The following is an 8,234-nucleotide window of genomic DNA, read 5'->3' as shown; positions in this document are numbered from 1 at the left end:
GGTGGAGGGGTGGGAGGCAGTGGGATTACTGGTGGGGTCGCTCGTCACAGACACAGAAAGTGAGACTGGGCCACATAATCTCTACTTCAAGAAATACTAATTGATAACCCTCCAGATCTGGCAATATGGCTGGGAACAAGCCCAAATCCCTACTTTTGTGGTGCTTACCTGACTGGGGGAGACAGACAATAAACAAGTAAACAAAGGGATGTTTTTTTAAGTTGCAGGATTGTATAAAGGAAATGAAGAGTGTGATGGGATGGGGAAGAGAGGATGTGAGATCTTCAGGACAGGCAGCCCCAGAGCCCGGCCTGAGCAGGGGTGAGTCCCTGGAGCTGGACAAGAGTCAGGACTGAGCCAGCCACACCAAGGTCTAGGGAAGGAGAGAGCACTATGGTTTTGTTTTTCTTTATTGGATTTAAGACGCCTCTGTAATACTTCTAAGAAGAAAGAAAGAAAAAACGATGTACTCACCATTGTAAATTGCCATTGATTGTAAAACAGATTTTGCTTCAGGAGATATTAAATGGGTTAAAATATATGCCTTAACATTAATGTAATACATCAATTCCAAGCCTAGAAGTGAACAAAGCCTAGGGCAAATGAAAAGAATCAGACCTGTTTGTAGCAGTTAGTGAATTGAAGGAGAAGGAGAAAAGGGTATGTGTTTCAGGAGGCAAAAGAATAGACCCTGGGCTTGGGGTTTAAGTATAAATGGAGGATGATGATATCCTCTACTGAGATACAAGAGACTTTGTGGTTGCCAAGACATCAATTTTAGATCTAATATATTTTAAGTGGCAATTAAGAGAAGTAGGATTTGAAGGAGACAATGTTAATCTGAAACTCAAGGCTTTTGTTTCATACTTATCAGGAAACCAGGGAGCTCAGAAACTGATAGCTGAAGAAATCGAATAAGGCTGATGTTGCTGTTTCACACAAAATTTTATGTCAGGTGCTTACTATATCACCATAATTAATAATGTGCCAGGAATGCATCTACAGTCTTCATTCTGATAGGAATAGATGGGGTTGGCAGGCCATCTACAAAGACAAGTTTCTTCATAATTTACAGCCCAATTTTGCCAATTATTTAGAGTGATAAATTTTTTATCAGGGCTATTGGCCAGCATAATAATTATGCCTATGTGGCATGCTTACACTAAATGTCACTGCATTTACGACGTCATGTCAATGCTCTGACCTTCCCAAAAGGCGGGTAGGGGCTAGAACTATTACCTGCAATTACACAGATCAGAGAACTGATGTCTGGCTCCCAGGGACATGCGCAGGAACAGGCCGGTCCTGCCGTTAAACCTGACCTCTGCACTGCAGCCCTGCTCTTTGCTCCAGACACTGAAGCCATGGGTTCTACTGCCCTGTTGTCAAAATCCTACCCCCAGGCTCTTCTGTGTTTCTGCAGTGAGGTCGGGATAAGCCCATCCCCATGCTGGACTTTCTTATATAAATTTTTCAAATGCTTTCTGCTCCCATAGCTACTGTGTGACAAAATACAAGCATGGTCAAGGTCACTGGCACCCCCAGGTAGTGAGGGCTGTTACTATGTTCTGGAAATAAGTCAGTCTGATGTTTGAAAGGTGCTTGTTTGAACAAAGGTTAACTGATCATGTTCTCTCCCCACAAATCTTCTGTCTCAGAAAACAATATTTTCACCTCAAGGAAGATTTTCAAGATTTATTTTCTGAGAAAGAGTAAAAGAAAGTATTTTTTCATGCATTAATAAACATTAAGCCAATAGTTTTAAAGCCTGGCTAATTATCAGACTTCCTTGGAGGGATTTTAAATAATATAGTCACTGTATTTTTATTATATTGAAATCTTCAAAGTTGTTAAATTACACTCTCCATGGGTGGGGTTAAAAGCAGAAATTTGATTATTTCTGTGCTCCCTAGTAACCCTCATAATTATGTATTTGGAGAAGTGCAGCTTTGAGCCACCATCCCAAAATGACTGTAGCTGGTCACTGGATTAAACCCCTGCCCCCTCCTCCTTTTCTCATCCCCTCACAGACTTCCAGGGATCAAATTACCCCATTGTTCCTATAATACATAAACTCTTCTCCTTTCCTGGTTCCTTCTCAAGTATTTATGAAGTTCAAGTGTCTTCTCTCTCTCTCTTTTTTTAAATTTATTTATTAAATTTAATGCAGTGACATTGATAAATCAGGGTACATATGTTGAGAGAAAATATCTCTAGATTATTTTGACATTTGATTGGGCTGTATACCCCTCCCCCAAAGTTAAATTGTCTTCTGTCACCTTCTATCTGGTTTTCTTTGTGCCCCTCCCCTCCCCCTTGTGTCTTCTCTCTTTAAAAACAACAGAAAATTCTTTCCCAAACGTCACGCCTCCCTGCTTTTTGACCTGCATCTCCACTCTTCTGCTTCTTACTTCTGGTCTGCTTGTTGGTCCTTTCACTCTGCAGTCACAGGCACACCCCTGTACTGATAACTAACCACCCTTTTCAGCTCACAACTTCCGGGCTTCCTGGCAGCATTCATGACTCAGCCTCTCCTTCCACTTGGAGCACTGTCTGCTTGGCTTTCACAATACCACGTCCCTCTATTCCCAGTTTCTTTCCTTTCCTGGACACTGCCTCTCAGACAGTTGAACATTCCCTTTCCATCTGACTCTTAGAATTGTGTTTCTTAAAGGAAGAGCCTTGGCCAACCTAAATCAGAATCATGGCAGGTGCTACTCAAAAATCTAGAGCCCTATTCCTACTGAGCCAGAGTCTCTGGAGAGATGGTCTAATAATCTGACATTTTAATGTACATCTTAGGTTGGAACTTCCCAACAGCATTCCACAAATGAATCAAACAAGGTATAGATGCCCCCAGCTTTCTACTGGCCAGTGGCAAAGGCAGCCACACACCCAGGGCCAGCAGTCTTCCTACAAGAACTTGTCACTCACTCATGCCAGGTACCTTCCCAATGGGATCATCTCTGTTAATGCCAAGGGGTGAGATGGGTTGGGAAGCACTGCCCTGGGCAATTTTTATGCACAGTCATGTTTGAGGACAGACCACTGCCTCAAATGTTGGTGTCCTTGTCCTCCTGTCTGGGGCATCTCTTTTTCTCTCTACTCCACAGTCTGCCAAGACAATTCTACCCATCTCGCAGCTCCAACTCCTGTAGACACATCTTTTTGTATCAGAACAATGAGAAACAAACATCTTGCCACACAATCAATTAGCCAAATTAAGAAATTAAGAAGTCTTTAATGCCGCCGCAATCACATGGAGACCTAAATCTTTCAAATCAATGTGGCAGGGAATACAGTTTGAGGCTGACTTTTAAAGTGAAAATTACTTACTGACAGAAATGGGGAGGAGAGGAAGCATAGCAGTAAAACAAAGCAGTGAAACAAGCTTTCTCACAATGTTTATCTATGGGGTTAATTCAGGGAGAAACATTCTGAGAACACCTGCAACTTTGCAAAGCTAGCTCAAGGCCATAGTCTGGGAAACCAGCCTCAAGGCCAGGAATAAGGAGTCTTTTCAGAAAAAGTAAGTTCTGCTAGAAGTCTCTTTGTTTTAGAGAAAGTAAGTTTTGTCAAAAATTATTCATGTTAAGAGCCTTTCTTTTCTACACTTCAATCTCTGCTCAGATCTCATCTGAGATCTACAAACATATGTGTAATTGCTTTTGGTCATAAACTGTTGTTAAATGTCCCAAGGTCTCTCAAAACAATTATGTTCCAGGCCCAGGATGGAAAATCAATCTCTATGTGTCCTAATCAACTCATCTAGAAGCTATCTTACCTTTCCAGAGTCTAAGAAATTGCTTTAACTATAACAATTGGGATGACACATATCTCCTCTGCTAGATTAGAAAGTTATGGCAGGAACTTAATTTCTGCTGTTTGATCTATTTTGATTGTGTCATGTTACTTTTTACATAAAAAAATACTAAACAAGCAATAAATTCCACCTGAATCATTTCTGAGTTAGCATATGGAATCAGACAGGAGTTGGTTTGAATTAATTCTACCACTTACTTACTATGTGACTTTAGACAAGTTACTCTATTTTCATGATAACTAAGATTTTTTTATTTTAGCTCTGGCCCATTGGCTCAGTGGTAGAGCATTAGCCTGGCATGTGGAAGTCCTAGGTTCAATTCCTGGTCCAGGCTCACAGGAGAAGTGACCATCTCTTCTCCACACCCTCCTCTCTTCTCCTGCAGACATGGCTCAAATGAGCAAGTTGGCCCTGGGTGCTAAGGATGGCTTTATGGCCTCACCTCAGGTGCTGAAATAGCTCAGTTGCTGAGCAACTTAGCAGTGGCCCTAGATGGGCAGAACATCAGCCCCAGACAAGGGTTTCTGGGTGGACTTTGGTTGGGGAGCATGTGAGAGTCTTTCTGTCTCCCTGATTCTCATTTGATAAAAAAAAAAAAAAAAAAAAAAAAGATTTTTTTTAACTGGAAAATTGAGACAAGATAATTCATTTCTTAGAATTGCTGGGGAATAGCTTATAAGACACCTAACATTTTTGTTATGCCAGGCACATAGTAAGTCAATAATTATTAATGTCTTCTCCTAACATTTTCCTATGAGGCAGGCATTAGTGATAAATCACAGATGAGAAAAACAAAGACTCAGACAGCCAAAAATATATTCACATTGACATTTGGGGATGGTACATATCTTATGAGGTCCATGTGAGGATTAAGAGATAACATATGAAAATTATTTAAAGAGGGCCTGGCACATATGAGTGTCCTCTTAAATGTAAATTCTGTGTGACCAAGGACTTTTGTCTTCTGTTATTGATGTGTCCCAAGTTCCTAGAGTCCTGCCTGTTGAAGTGTAGAAACTCAAAACATATTTGCTGATAAATAAATGTTAGGGCTTTACTTCAACCCTCATTTCCACTTTTTTACTCATTATTAAGAAAACAGCAGGAAGTTTCTGCTCTCCACAGCCTCGCCTGTCTTGGGCATATGTTCAGCTCACTTTTGCTGACACTAGAAATAAGGCAAATTAGACAAGGCTCCTGCTCAATGGCCTGAAAAAATAACTTCATAGAAAAATATAGAAATCCATTTGGGAGAAAAAGAAAGATGTAGTGTGAGATGCAGCCAAACCACAGGGGATGAGACCAAACATGGAATTGAACAGCATTACTACTCAAGGGAGCCAGCTTTGAGATGCCAACAGATAATCTGGAAATGGACATCACATTGGTATAGAGCAGGTGGTGGGTAGGAAGGAGGAGGGGGGAAGAGACAATTAGAAACAACAGGGATGGAGCCTCGCCTGGCACCACACAGACTTGAGGAGAGCTGGCCCTGGACAAGAACCAGGCTGTCAGCACACCTGCTGAGTGAGGCAATCAGAACAATGGGCACCCTGTGGGTGATGAAAGAGGAAGCGAGTGGAACATGCAGTAGCAGCAAATTAAGTCAGACAGCTGAACGTGTGGTTTAAGACCCTTCATTCATGTGTGCACCCATTCAGCAGTAACAAGTGAGTCCTGCTGTGGGCGGCTCTGTGCAGGCACGGGACCCAGACCTTGCTGAAGACATGTAGTTGAAGGTTTACATGGTGTGTCCTTTCCCCTTCAACAGCATGCTTATATTTCCCTACATACCTAGAAGAAATAAACAAAAAAAGAAGTGACAGAGTGTGGTTCTTTGGGGATGCCACATGCTAAGCAGCTTCTGAGGAACACAAGGACCCTAACAGGTCGGCTCACGACCAGTCCCAGGATGGGTGCAGCTGTCTTGTGGGAGGAGTCCCAGCCGAGGTTTCAGTGCTCAGGCACAGGGAAGGTGGGTGCACAGAGTCCAGTCCATGCATGGTCAATGAGAACATGCAACCTGGTGGAGGATTTTATTACTGACCTCCAATTATGAAAGAAAATATATTAAAAATATCTCTGTCAGAGCCTGACCTGTGGTGGCTCAGTGGATAAAGCGTTGACCTAGAATGCTGAGGTCGCAGGTCCAAAACCCTGCACTTGTCTGATCAAGGCACATGTGGGAGTTGATACTTCCTGCTCCTCCCCCCTTCTCCCCCCCCCCTCTCCTCTAAAATGAATAAATAAATAAAAATAATTTTGAAAAATAGTATTGCTGTCAGAAAGTGAGGCTTTTCTTTCAAGGGAACCTGTCTAATTTTTGTATCTATATTTGTTTATTTATTTGGACAGAAGCATGTCAACTCTGTGCACAGAACAGACTGTTGCTCACAGAGCACCTTAGTAGTTCCAGGTCCCTGTGCCCCAATTTCCCATGGGATGACGTGATGAGGCAGGATTGTACCCCAGGAACAGAATCCCGAAGTTATGGAACTCTGAGCTTATATAGGTGGCTACCATTTTCCTCTTTGGGCAGCATGGGTAAGAGTAGGTGGGGGCAGAGACAGAGATAAAGACAGAGACAGGGAGAAATAGAGAGAAGGAGAGAGAGAGAGAGAAAGAGAAAAAGAGAGAGAGAGAGAGAGAAATCTTTGGTCTGGAATGTAAACTAATATTCTCTCGGGACAGGAAGGAAAGGTCTCTACTTTTTTTATTACCCTTTTTAATGTATGCAAATGGCTCCAGAAACTTTAAAGCCCTCTGGAGCAATACATGACCTCTCACCTCCAAATCATCCTTTGCCCATGTTGCCAGTAATCTGACTGCATGAATATGAAAATGTTCATGAAGAGTTATTTTCCAACACACAAAATTGATGTGTCTTAATAGTGTAATAAATCGTATTGATTCCTTGTGATCACACCTAATTTCCAAATACCTTCATTTCTAATGTGTTAAACAACCCTGCCTTTCTACCCTTTATTTTCTTTGCTCTCTGCCCACACCATGGTTCTCTACCTATTCTGAGAGCTCAAATGCTTCTGCAGATGTGCCTCAGAAAAGTCCTGTGGAAGCTGAGATGTATAGTGAATAAAGGGTCCTCTGTCTGAACCCTAGCCTATTTCCATATCCAAATAGCTGTCGCTCTCCTGTGACCTGCTCTGTTTATGTGGTGCTTCCACGTTTTCTCCTAGGTTTTGTATGAAGAAGGGGACTCCTCTTAGCAACTGCTAATAGAACAAATTTTTAATTTTAATGAAATCCAATTCATCCATTTTTCCTCTCATAAAGCATGATTTTGACATCAATTTTAAGAATTTTTTGACTAGCCCTAGATCACAAATATTTTTTTCTAAGTGTCTCATAGTTTTATGTTTTACACTTAAGTCTGTGATTCATTTTGAGTTAGTCTTTGTATATAATATGTAAAACTTAGATCAAGATTAAGGTTCTTTTCTTTTTCCTGTGTGAGTCAATTGCTCTACTATTTGTATATGTTAAAAAGGTTATATTTTCTCCACTTTTGTCAAAACTTAGTCATATTTGTGTGGCTGTATTTCTGGTTTCTCTACTCTGTTCCATTAATTATTGTGTCTAGCCCTTGACAAGCTATAAAATAAATTTTAAATAATCAGGTCAATCGATTCTCTCTACTTTATTATTTTTCAAAATTGATTTAGCTATTCTTGCTCCTTTGCATTTCCATATACCTTTTACAATAATTTTATCTATATCTACAAAATATCACGCTTGATTTTTTATAGCAATTTGCATTAAACTTGAGTATCATTTTGAAGATAACTGACATTTTTACTGTGTTGGTTTTCCAATCCATGAACATGGTATGTCTTTTCACTTATTTGTATTGTCTTTAATTTCTTTCATCAGCTTTTGTAGTTTTTAACATATAAATCTGGTACATTATTTGTTAGATTTACATCTAAATACTTTATTTTTATTTTGAGTCAGTTATAAATGATAGAGTATTTTAAATTTTACTATCTATGTGCTTATTGTTAGTATATAGAAATACAATTGATTTTTGTATGTTTATCTTGTATCATGACTTTGCTGAACTTATTCATTAGCTTTAGAAGGTTTTTGTTATTGTGGCAAAATATGCATAACATGAAATTTACCATTTCAATCATATTTAAGTATGTGCTCAGTAGCATTAAGTACATTCTCCTTGTTTTGCAACCACCATCCTTATCCACCTCTGGAACTTTTTTGTCATCCTTAAGTGAAACTTAAGGTACCTGTTAAACAAAAACTTCCATGCTTCTCCTTCTCCCTCAGGCCCTGGTAACCACTTTCTGTCTCTATAAATTTGACCATTCCAGGTACTTAATATACATGTAATCATATAGTATTTGTCCTTTTGTATGTAGCTTATATCATTTAGAAA

This window comes from Saccopteryx leptura, chromosome 1 (assembly GCF_036850995.1).
Source record: "Saccopteryx leptura isolate mSacLep1 chromosome 1, mSacLep1_pri_phased_curated, whole genome shotgun sequence".
In the NCBI taxonomy this organism is placed as follows: Eukaryota; Metazoa; Chordata; class Mammalia; order Chiroptera; family Emballonuridae; genus Saccopteryx; species Saccopteryx leptura.
This window is presented reverse-complemented; position numbering follows the sequence as displayed.